The sequence below is a fragment of the Sabethes cyaneus genome, chromosome 3 (assembly GCF_943734655.1).
Source record: "Sabethes cyaneus chromosome 3, idSabCyanKW18_F2, whole genome shotgun sequence".
Classification (NCBI taxonomy): Eukaryota; Metazoa; Arthropoda; class Insecta; order Diptera; family Culicidae; genus Sabethes; species Sabethes cyaneus.
In genome coordinates, this window is record NC_071355.1 from 200,561,393 (window position 1) to 200,572,690 (window position 11,298).

Consider the following 11,298-nt stretch of genomic DNA (forward strand, 5'->3'; position numbering starts at 1 on the left):
TATCGGGGGTTGGTGATGTAGGTAATGCAGTCACAGTCATACAAGGCAACACGAAAAGATTTCGGCTGGCCCAAATATTGTAGACCAATCAAAATCTACCCAGTAGTGAACGAATACCTTTCTCGCTCAGCTTTCCGATTGTAGTAATGACCACTGCAATAAATAATTTCAATAATTTTTATCAGGATCATTTTAGTTGTCGGTAACGATTGGCAGCTGGCTGTACTATGCTTTTACACTGGTACGACCACTCGTCCCTTCGGGCAGGATCCCAAAATAAGCTCAAACAACAGAAACAAAGAAAATTTTATGAATAATTGCTTAATCATACCAGATTGCATGATAAATAATAGTCTCTTCCTACTCTATTTACTCCAACGGTTCTCTGGATGATTTTTCATTGAAACCTGTATTAATTTCCATTCAATTTTGGCTGATTTTATCTAAATTTGAGTAAACATATATAGTCAGAAACAGATTATTATTATTGTTTCAATTGTTGTCTTTTGCCGTTTAAATTTTCTCTTGATTATTGTTTTTCATGGCTCTCATATTGCCTCCCAGTTGGCTCCGAGGTATGACGCTGGCTTAATAAGTCAGTCGTCGTATGTTCGAATCCAACTGGGAGAGACTGTTAGAGTCAATAGGATCGTATCAACTGGCCCTGCAATTGTCCTGCACTCTAACAGCTGGCCGGAGAAGTGTGTCTTGTAAAAAAACAGAAAGTCAAGTTTCGATAACGGAATGTGTAGCACCTAGGCTTTGTTTTTATAGCTTAGCTAAGAGCTTAGGTAGACTGCCTGTAGTTGCACTCCGTGATAGGCCAAACCAGTAAGATTGCACAAAGAAGTAATTAAGTGGTGCTTGGAAGTAGCATGACATTCTCATTGTGCAACTTCCACTGATTCAATACTTTGAAAATTGACCAATAATGATGTCGACCTCGACCAAAATGCTGTACTACATGGAAAAAGGAAGGAATATTAGTCTGATACTTATTGTTGCTAGAGGCCGCGAGTAGCACTGGATCTGCACAAGTATCATGGGATAAGATTTGTATCAATAGGGGAAGGTACAGATTAGGGTTCTTGAAGAGATCCGACGAGAAATCGGTCTGCTGAAGAATAATAGAGCCGCCGGAAAGGACCGACTTCCGGCAGAACTCTACAAAAATGACCAAGAACCGCTAGCAACGGCACTTCACTAGCTGATTTCAAGGATTTGGGAAGAAGAGAAACTACCGGAGGAGTGGATGGAAGGCGTAGTCTGCCCCATCTACAAAAAGGGTGACCGACTAGGTTGCTGTAACTACCACGGCATTACGCTGGTCAATTCCGCCTACAAGGTGCTCCAGATTTTGTTGCGTCGTCTATTCCCAATAGCAAGAGAATTCGTAGGGCAGTATCAGGCGGGCTTTATCCTTTAGAAAGGTCGAGAGTACAACGTGGCCACGCATCATATTTTCGTGGATTTCAGAGCAGCATACGATACCGTTGAACGCGGACAGCTATGGCAGATAATGTACGAGTACGGTTTTCTGGACAAACTGACGCGGCTGATCAAAGCTACTCTGGAACGAGTGATGTGCTACGTGCGCGTTTTAGGGACACTCTCAAGTCCTTTTGAATCGCGCAGAGAGTTACGGCAAGGGGATGGACTGTCCTTTATGCTATTCAATATCGCTATTGAAGGTGTGATCCGGCGAGCGGGCATCGAAACGAGAGGAACGATCTTCAGCAAGAGTAGCCAACTCCTAGCCTTTGCAGACGACCTCGATATCATTACTAGAAACCGTGGAACGGCGGAGGCAATCTACGCCAGACTAAAACGGAGGCTAGAAGGATAGGGTTACAAATTATTGCGTCGAAAACCAAATATATGGTAGGAAGAGGCTCCCGAAAAAGTAACGTTTGCCTCCCACGGACAGTGACTATTGACGGTGATGAACTGGAAGTGGTTGATGAGTTCGTATATTTGGGATCTCTGGTCACCACCGACAATAATACGAGTAAGGAGATTCAACGACGCATTCAAGCTGGAAATCGAGCACACTATTCCCTTCGCAAGACGTTTCGATCAAGGAGCATAGGCCGCCGCACAAAGCAGACGATGTACAAAACGCTAATCAGACCGGTAGTTTTCTACGGACTTGAGACAATAACTCTACTTACGGAAGACATACGTGCACTTGCTGATTTTTGGCGGAGTACAAACGGAAAGCGGAGAGTGGCGGAGACGTATGAATCACGAGCTACAGGCACTGCTTGGAGAGATTCCCATCGTACACCTGGCCCCACCAGTTAGGAGACTACGGTGGGCCGGCCACGTCGCAAGGATGCCGCACAACTGTGTAGTGAAATCCGTTCTCTTCACTTCAGGCACTAGTAGTAGAGGGGCTCAACGTGGTCGTGGTCGGAGTTCTGTCGGAAGTCGGTTCTTTCCTGCGGCTCTATTATTCTTCAGCTGACGAATTTCTCGCCGGATCTCTTCGAAGTCGGGAGCCGGCACGCAGTTATCGTTTGTGGGCACTCCGATTTTAACTTCAGTTACGTCTCCTTCTGCTACATCGCGCGCCGTTGCGGTGCTCATCGAAATACTGCTTCCACCGGTCGACCACCTCGCGCTCGTTTATGATTAAATCCCTTACCTCGTCCCTACACATGTCAGGTTTAGGTGTGTAGTTCTTACGAGTTTGGTTCACCTTCTCGTAAAACTTGTTCATGTCATTAGCACGGAATAGTTGTTCCAGCTCCTCACGATCTCTGTTCTCCATCTTGCGCTTTTTCCTCCTCAGGATCGTGGTCAACTCATTCCGTGCTCGTCGATACTTGGCCAAATTCTCTCTCGTGGATATGCCTAGATAGTTTTTCCAAGCTCTTTTTTTCCTCTTTATCGCTTGTTGGCATTCCCCGTAAAACCAATCATTTTGTGCACTCGAGGTTTCCACTCCTAGCACCAGACTTGCCATTTCCTCACTCATTGTGCAAAATGTGCAACTTTTTTCATTCAACGCAATGAGCAGAACTGCTGCCACAAATGAGAAATACATCCTCGCAATGAGAAACCGACCAAAAATAAAGAGAAATATAAACGAAAAATGAGAAACTTTCGAAATCGTTCGTATTGCAGCAACGGCACGGGAATTACATTGTTGCCAAATCATATGCAACATTTTTTGCCGCTGCGAGAAGTCTAAACAGTTTTTTTCTGCCATATCATGGGCAGCCAAAAAATGTATTAACACTTTGTTGCTCAGTTTATTCCTCAATGAGTGAAGAACAATGAGCAGGTTGCTGGGCAATCGCGATCAGTAAAAAAGAGAAAAGTTCAAACAAAACGGAGCAACATAAATCGCGATTGAGTAGAGTGTGAATTTTGCTCTTCTCTTTTTTTATTCTGAGAAGGAATCATCCCTGCCTAGCACTCCGGTTGCGGCCTCATTGACAGCCGAGCGTATCATACTTTATCCGTTTTCGAGGGCCGAAGCATCTAGCTCCACAGAGGAAGGCAGAGCTTCATCTAGATGACTATCTAGTAGGGTAAGGGATCTAGTTTTCGACCCTGTGCTAGTTTTCACACCACTGCTGAAACATTCATCAAATAGATTCCTAAGAAAAAGGTAGAGAAAAGCTATTATTTAGGATATTGTCAAGGTTGTTATTTTGCTAGAAATTTTGCAATACCCCACCAAAATTGGCGTCTGTACGTCCAAATAATCAATTTTTTTTAAGCTGGGATTGGAGTTCGAGTGTTTTCTTTTCGTCTAGTGAAAACATACGAAATCAAAATTTCCATAAATTGTGTATATTAGGACACTGAATTCATGCAATATGTTATTATACAAAGAAAAGGCAATATTTCTGTCCAATTTTCTTTTGTTACAGTGCATATTTGTTTTTTATTATGTAATTAAAGACGTTTAAAAAAGTACGAAAATTGGAACGCGAAACTGTTTGTGATCTAGTTTTCGACCGGTCGAAACAGCCTGCTCTATGCTTTCAAAAACGCTTGTTTCATTTTTCGACCTCGCTCAAAAGCCAAGGAACCAGACCCGAAAGTAATTGTATGATTTCAGGCGTTTTCCGGGATTGCATTTCAAACATTTTCCATCTATTCATTCAAAGGAGAAGGGTAATTGAAATAGTCTACAAAAAAGATTTACGGTTTAGTTTAAAAAGAAATAATACCAAAGTGATATTAAAGAAATGTTGCAGTTATTATCTTGCATTAAATTTATCAATTTAACCAACGCTCGACTTTGAAAATACATTACTTTGTACTTGGGTCGAATATTAGAACACGCAAGGGTCGAAAACTAAAACAAGGGGTCGAAAATTAGCCCAATGGGATATTGAATTGAAACAAGAAAATGAGTGAAAAATCTACATCGCACACTTATTTCCTTTGAAATATTAATTAAATATACATCCTTTTGTACTATTCTATCATATTTTCGTAAAATGGCGCTATTTGGACGATATATTGCATTTTGTTAGCCTTGCGCTGGTTTCATAGGTCGAATTATAGTGCCCTTACCCTACGCGCGCGTAGTTTTCGGTAACTGGCGGGTTGTTTAGCTGCCGAATGCTTATGTTAGAAGGGTAGTTTTGTCGCGAGGTATACACCGTCGATAGTTTTGAGCGCACGTGTACTGCCAGTAGGTAATGGTCCAAGTCGATATCCGCTGCCCGTAGGGAGCGTACGTTGGTTATGTTCGAGAAAACCCGGCCCTCGATGAGATAAAGGACGATTTGGTTCGAAGTTCTTTGGTCAGGTGATCTCCAGGTGGTTTTGTGGATATTTTTGTAGGGTAAGAAAGTTCTTCTGATCACCAATCCTCGGGAAGTTGCAAAGTTTATGCATCGCTGGCCTATATAGTTCGTGTCGGTGTACAGGCTGTGGGACCCGATCACTCGTTCATATTAGACTTGTTATAAACACCGTTCGGCGAGACATGACTGCTACCCGTCTTGATAGGCACCGCAACGGGTACTTTTGATAATAGAACGCACTGGCGTTGCTACATATTGGCACGCTCCCCGAAAACGCAAAACCCGATCGAAGTGCTTTGTCTTCGGCTAAGCACCGGTGATCACCGTACCAACGACGGCTTGCATAATTTCGTTCTTTGCTTTCTTTCTTATTCGTTCATATTCGGTGTAAGTGACTGAGTTGTCAGGGCGTTCGGGCTCCGTTCTCTAGCCGTGCTTTAGCCGTACTCTAGCAGGTGCCGGCTGGTGTAAGCTGGCACGGTTTCGCTCGCAAACTAAAAAAACCTATATAATTGCTTGGTGCGATACGATAAAAACTAATGAACGGTAGCGGGTGCCTTCCACAAAGCCGTGTTTGTGCCATACCGGCTGCTGCTGCTCAGTAAAAATTATCGAATTTTTGGGCCGGAGCAGCCCGGAGCGCACCGAACACGCTACTGTACCGTACCGTACTGTACCGAACAGAAAAAATCGGCACTGAGGTGCGGTATCACCTTAGTTGGAATGAGAGCTGGCGAAATACACCGAAACCGGGAGCGTGTGACCTATGAACGGAGGGGAATGTTTTAGCACGGCTACCGGGGCGGTGCGTGCTTTCACAAGTCTGGTTCATATCCCCGATGACGATGTTGATGTCCCGTGGTGCGCGTTGTACATTGCGTACAGCTGAGCATAGAACGCTTTTTTCTCGTCGTCGGGTCTACCTTTGTGTGGACAATGCACGTTTATGATGGTGCAGTTGAAGAAACGGTCTTTTATCCTCAACAGCACTCGTTGATCGCTTTCCATCCCATTACGCGATCCTGCATTCTGCCCTTCGCCGAACAGTGAAGAGTCTTAATTTTTCGTCAACATAGCCCAAGGTGATATGAATATAATGACTATACAGCCAACAGCCACCCCTCGAAAGATACAACAAAGATTTGAGATACCTACTTCAAAAGCTGAGCCAACTCACGAGCGGATCCAGGATTTTAACTGCGAGCGTGCAGAATCGATTCGTGACGCGGTTGCTTCAGTGATGCTATTATGTAAACAAAAAAACTTATAAGGGTAAGTGGGGCAAGACCGCCCACTTAAGCAAAACCACTTGTGTAAAAAAAAGTTGTGGCTCAATTTCTAATTTATCTGCTTTAAATGAACAATTGATCAATTACCTACATGTAAAAAATAAAAACAGAAATATCTGTAATGATTTTCTATTTTTTATTACGATTTGGAAACACGTCCAAAAAATAGAGTATTTTTTCCATGAGGGGTGAAACACGCCCACTAACGGGGTACAACCGCCATAGCGTATAACTTTAACAATATTCAACCGATTTGATCGAAACTGGTGGCATTGGAATCGTGAATTTATCTAATTTAAACACATTGAATCAGTTTGCCATCAAACAATACATGGATCCCCGAGATCCGCAATTACGAAAGAGTGTCCGGCAACCACTCGTATTAGAAGAACATCAGTAATATAGGTACCAACAGTCTTGAAATTGATACCGTGTAGTTTCCTTAAACAACAAGGTGGATCAGGTTAAGCATCCTGGAGCCAATCTTTAAGGACTAGAGAGGATCTAAGATAAAATATTACAATATGGGTATTAAAGTTCCTGCAATTGATCCGGTGGGTAATTTTTTGACATTTAAAATTGTCCTGATTGATAAACCAGATACATATTATTTTTGCATTGCTAAGAAAATTCGCTATATTTTCATAAAAAAAAAAGTTTATTCCATGATATTTGTTCCAAGAGGGAGGAATTATTGAAAAAAGCTATATCCGAGAAAACAAGAAAATGTCCATAGCGCCCGCAGAGAAAATTGGCAATTTAATTTTTTTCAAACAGTCTACCAGCTACAAGCTAAGCACATTTACATTGTTTTATGTAAATCTGAGATTCTTTGATCCAAACAATGCAATTATTTTAAAAATCTCCTTATCGCACTTGCATTTTGCACGACGATCTTGCGCCGTTCGTTGTGGGCGGTTTTACCCCCAAATGACCGATTTACACATTTCACTATTTATTTCAACAAAACTGCATGAACAGTTACCTAATTTAGGTACTGTCGGATGAATACAGGATCAGAGATGCGATATGGGCTGGATTTACTAAAAGTTTCAACGTTTTGAATAAAATGAACCCTAAGTTCTGCGGGAACAAAGTTATAAAAAACGAAACGATTATAACGAAAAATCTGTTTTTATTTATTTCTCCGATAGTTTATACGATATTGCTGTGAAAGGTGTTGTAAAATATTGCGTACGCATTCAGTAATATGACTGTCATCAACATTTATCACCAATTTGAGCAAGGCCCTGTAAAACCATGGTGGGCGGTTTTACCCCGGCGGGCGTTGTTACCCCGTTTACCCTAACTGTTATATTCATATACTGTTTCACACCATCAAACTCTGTGTGCAAATACAAATCAGCCGCTTACAATGTTTCGCTTACCTTAAATTATACACTCAATTTTCAGATTTTGTTTCTGTACTTTTATCAGAGAAAAGTAAAACCATTCAATGTTGCTCGAATGCAACTCTGTCACTCAAGCGATAACTTTTGTTACACACAAAACTGGATCAACTACTTTTACCGAAATGGACACGCGAGGCACTGAGCCATAGAGAAAAGCCCTAAGGGGCTAGAGCTGTGAAGTGAGACATGCTATAAATAGCCAATTTTGAATTGATTACTGGTTGCAAGGCGCCCGTCGGTGGCTCGCCGTGGCCGTGGTCGTCTGCCTCTGCTGGCTGGGTAGTGCAACGTCGAGAAATGCACAACCTACATCAAGCGGTTTCCGTGGTGTAGTGGTTATCACATCCGCCTAACACGCGGAAGGCCCCCGGTTCGATCCCGGGCGGAAACACGATTATATTTTGAATCTCTGTGTCGTTTTTGATTTCTTTGTTAATCCAAAAACCTAACGAAACTTTGTCGTGTGTTGTTGGTTTTTAAACAAATTTTAAAAAATTAATTCACCATACAACTTCCACGAAAGCAGTTCCTTTCCTAGATTGCAACCGATTTTCGGTTCCAATGTATGGTAATAGAATTATCGCAAAAACAACACCACAACAGTTTTCCTCAACACCTTCCGGGCTGAGCTGGTTTACAAACTGCATATTCCCATAAGCTCCAATCATGACACGATCACGACCGGGCTGGCAGACAATTAATTTAACCAGCTCGCACTTCAGCAACTCATTCACTTTGCCCCCTGTCAGCAGCTGGAGCGGAGCTTTTTCACATTCGATCATCCCCGATAGAGGGGCTTTCATTTTCAGTATGCGATAGGGAAGGTTCCCTAACTTCCCTTCGCCCGAGATGGCATGCTGATTAATCGTTAAATGTTGCATGCGCAAAAAAAAATGAATGATGTGCTCATATTTCAGTCTGAAAAAAAAACAAGAACTTCAATTCCGAACTGCAGTTCCAAAGTTTCGTAAATCTCAACGAGCAACGAAATGACGCCAAAACGTGAGATTAAAGAATATGTATAATAAAAAAATATAATTGGATTTTTTCCGGTGTTGTTTTTTTTGGCGGCAAATGATGTTTCCGATAATAAATGATTACGGAGGCGCCACAATCAGGCTTTCTTTGTCAGTTAGCGCAATGCAGCAATGCAGAGGAGAACCGAAAACGATAAGGCAGCAGGAGCATCTGTGTCAAAATATAAATTGTCTTCTTTAGGAAGGTACGAAAACCGAATAAACTCACAGGGCATAACATTGAGGTGAAGTTTGAACTTTTGTTGTAGTTATCAGATAATTTCTTGCCAACCTGGAGCGATTCAAACATTTCATTAGCAAATTAAAAGAATCAATCAGTCTCTGTCCTAATTCATCGGTCCACATAGTCTAGCTCAGAGAATCGTTGGAAATAATTAATGGATATGTTTGCACCAGATGCCCATATATTCTCCTGTGCTAATAAACAACCGCAACCGCAAACTGTTGGACGTCCTGAACCTGTCATTACTATAATTGATATTTTCGTCGTCCATTTCATCGATCGGAGTGATCGGAGAGCAAAATTAAGATCGAACAGTAGGTTCGCTGTCTAGTCTGTCGAATTTCGGCCGCTAAAAATAGAACATCTCAAAGCTTTGAGGGCACTGAACAAACGGGGCGCCTACACGCGCTTACAGAACGCGGTACAGAAAGTTGTCCGTGGACGAAAAGCAAATGCCTAATGAAAATTTATGATGCTATTAATATTTTCATCTTTTACTCTCCATGTGCTTGCCTGTTTTGAGTGATCGTCTCAACTCCTTCGAGGAAGACAGCAAAAACCCAAAACCACTTAAAATTGGATTCGATCTATTCGCTTGATTGTTCGTCAATCGCGATGTTTGGCAAGTACCTGTGAGGTCGCTGTTTTATTTTTTTAACAAAGGACAGAAAAGACAATTTAACGGAATGTTTAGCTCAATAATCCTATTCGGGAAATCCGAAAATCGGTCTGCTGCTGGATCAAACGAGAATACTAGGCGTTCGAAATTAATCAGCTCGATTCTACAATCTGATCAAATCTGTTCCGATCAAAATTTCTATTCTAAATTCCGATCGAAGTGTGCTATAATATACGGTTTGACTCTGATCATAATAGGATTTCTGATGTGTGGAAAGGATCTATGCTATCACAGAACTTTTGACGGGGTATGGATCCTCCCTGTAACGACGAGACCCCTCGATGCAGCGCAGCAGCAGACGCACTTTCATGCGATCAGAAACCAGAATTAGATTTGCAAAACGGAGCTCGCGGAGTATTAATTACTCGTTTATACATTTTATAATCTGTAAATTCTTTATAATATAATTAATTGGATAGCTGAGTGCAGCAAATAATTGTAAGCTTGCGAATTTGATCACATTATTATGCCATACTTAATAAAAATATTCGTTTTGCAGTTGAAGTAAACCATAATCAAAATTCGGGTTTCACTATCAAAAGTGGTACTATTCTTCTCCCCACACTCCCTTTGTAAATACAACATAACATCTATATACGGTGTGTGTGACATGCGAACCTACAGTTAACGTGAGACTCGTACGAAGAAGTCTTCCGTGCCATGCGGATAATCCAGAGCTCAAGAAGGCTAGGAAGTAATGTTGAGATAATACTGGAGATGGAAATGGACGCCAAAGCTAGAAGCTCTTCCCGCAAGTGACCCTCTAAGGCATGGATTTGGATAAGGTTACTTCGGAGTAAGAATTAACACACATTTACCTTGAAGCAGCAATGCGGATTGTCCAACAAGTCACTAAATTCCGGGATAATTAGAAGAAGATTCTCAGTGTGACCGTTGAGCATCTAAAAGCAGCCAGAAGTATGCTTTAAGTGCCAAGAACTTGTACGAAAATGAAAAGGGACATTCGTATGAGTAAGTGATGTAGAAGGGTGCGGGAAAATGATTAGAAAGTTCATGACCGCAGAAAGCCCCCAAAAATGCTGATCTGTGCTAACGAGGAAGGCAATAACCACGTGCCAGAAGGCTCAAGACTCATTTCAAGACGTAACAAAGAAGTGTGGAAAATTTATTTTTTTGTCCGACATTTTTGCGCTAAATAAGGTAATTGCGTAAAAATCGATCCGGTTTGAAACCCAATTTCATGTCCAGCTTTCTAGTCAATTTTAAACCCATTTTTTTATTTCAAATCCAATTTGAACTCTAATTTTAATGAAATCCTATTCTAGTTTCGTTTCAAATTCAATTTCATGTCCAGTCTAAAGCTTAATTGCAAGCCCAATTTCATGTCTGGTTGCTAGTTTAGTTCAATTTCAAGTATGATTGTATGTTCAATTTCAACTTCGCTTGGTCTTGGTCTAGAATCAGTAGAACCATTGCACTAGCACTGTAATTGTCCTGTATTCTATCTTCCAACCAGCTGCGAAGTCTGTCGATTAAGAAGGGTCACTTCTTAGGAAGACGATTAAGCCCAAAGCTTTAAGACCAATTTCAAATCTAATTTTAATACATTTCAAAGTTCATTTTCCAGCCCAAGTCCATTTTCAGATCCAATTTTAGGCCCAATTTCAAGCATTTAATTTTGCTTATCCAATCCAATTTTAAGTTTGATTTTAAATTTTATTAAAGTCAAATTTTAACTCTAAATTTCAATCCAATTTTAAGTTCAATTTCCAGTTCAAACCAAAGCAATGCTTCAAACTCAAATTAATCTAAATTCAAGTCCAAATTTTAGTCCAGCTTAAGTATAATTTCAAACACAATTTCATCTGATTTAATGCGGACCAATTTCAACTTCGATTTGAAGTCATTTGAAGTTTAATTTAAAG

General features: G+C 41.1%; 1 non-coding gene across 1 annotated transcript; it reads left to right on the plus strand.

Annotated features, from left to right (window-relative positions):
• The first annotated feature begins 7,791 nt into the window (after positions 1 to 7,791).
• Trnav-aac (transfer RNA valine (anticodon AAC)) lies at positions 7,792 to 7,864 on the plus strand. The gene has a single exon. It is a non-coding gene; the product is annotated as a tRNA-Val (tRNA).
• The last annotated feature ends 3,434 nt before the right edge of the window (positions 7,865 to 11,298 follow it).